Source organism: Carya illinoinensis, chromosome 10 (genome assembly GCF_018687715.1).
Source record: "Carya illinoinensis cultivar Pawnee chromosome 10, C.illinoinensisPawnee_v1, whole genome shotgun sequence".
In the NCBI taxonomy this organism is placed as follows: Eukaryota; Viridiplantae; Streptophyta; class Magnoliopsida; order Fagales; family Juglandaceae; genus Carya; species Carya illinoinensis.
The window spans coordinates 27,151,708-27,153,232 of NC_056761.1; positions in this window are offsets into that span (position 1 = coordinate 27,151,708).

Genomic DNA, 1,525 nt, shown 5'->3' on the forward strand with positions numbered 1-1,525 from the left:
CTCTACTCGCAACTGACCTAGGACACCCTTGGCGCATCGCATTCGACGTGGCATAATTAGAAATGATGCCATTTCTGTTATCATAGCCAAACCCAAACAGAGGCCTCTATCCCCATCGAGACCCCATCTCAATGAAGACAGAAGTCCTCGTATGAGTCTTCTCCAGTTCCTATGCTCCTATCGTCTTCTCTTATTCAAACCCCCATCCCCACAGTTGCCAAAGACAACGAAGCTACAGCCCATGAAGTCAATTTCGTCTTCCCCACAGTCAGTCTTTGGTCTTCTCCACGAAGCCACTGTCATCGTCTTCATCATCTCCATGAAGCTCCCTTCGTCTTCCTCTCTCTCTGTCTCTTTTTTTTTTCTTAGCAAATGGCCTTTTCTTTCTCTCGCCCACTCTCACCGAATGCATTCCCACTGTTTGGTTTCCTTGAAGGTTTCAAAAAATGAAAAAAGAAATAAAAATCATATGTTTGTATCTTTCCTTTATGGTTTCAAGAAAAAAAGAGTTGAAGATTCCAATGGGCGAGAGGCCTGGGATTCTGGTGTACAAGTTCTTGAGATCAAAGGTGGCCATGGAGGAGTTGAGAGGGGAATTGAAGAAGGTTCGTCATCGCAGTCTTAGGTGGTGGAGTCAGAAACGGAGGTTGGATTTAAGGAGATAGTGGAGAATTTGAGAGGGTGTTTTGGGGCATTGAGATATGGTGTTGACAACATTGTTGGACAGCTTGATGATTTTTTTGATGAATTGTTGAAGGCAGGAAGAAGCTTTTGGACTTTTGCAGTCTTAGGTAGAGAGAGAGAGTTTCTATAGAAAACTAAAAAATGTGGATGAATGGTTGGTTGTATGGAAATGACAAAGGAAAAAGCTAAACGCATCCACTTGAAGACAATGGAGATGAAGACGCTCGAGAAGACCACTGAAGACGAAGACTATGAAGACATGTCTGTTTACTATTTTGTATTTTTTTTAATATATCTGCCGTGCCACATTAGCAGCTGATTAGCTGATGATTCCCCACCCCCGTTATACCTAGAAGAACTGATAAATTTTAAGGGTGTTCATAATTCCTCCATAATTGTGCCAAGAGTTTAGGTCAAAAAATTTGGAATCCTGAATTGTTTAGCCTGTCTAATGGCCCCTGGTCTTATGCTACTTCCTGTCAAGACAGTAGGCATGCAACATGAATCACGGTTGTTTTATTGTAGTTGATTCGGGCTTCTCTGGATAGTGAGATGATATGAGATGAGATAGTTTTATATGAAAGTTGAAAATTGAACCAAATATTGTTAGAATATTATTTTTTAATATTATTATTTTAGGATTTGAAAAAGTTGAATTGAGATTTGAAAATTTTGAATTGTTTATTATATTTTATATGAAAATTTGAAAAACTTATAATGATAAGATTAAATGAGATCAAATCAGATAGTTTCTGAATCTAAATGGCCCTCAATTCTATTAAAGTCTAAAAGGTCATTGTAGGTCTATACGGAGTTAAATAGTGTATTAGAGATGCTAAAA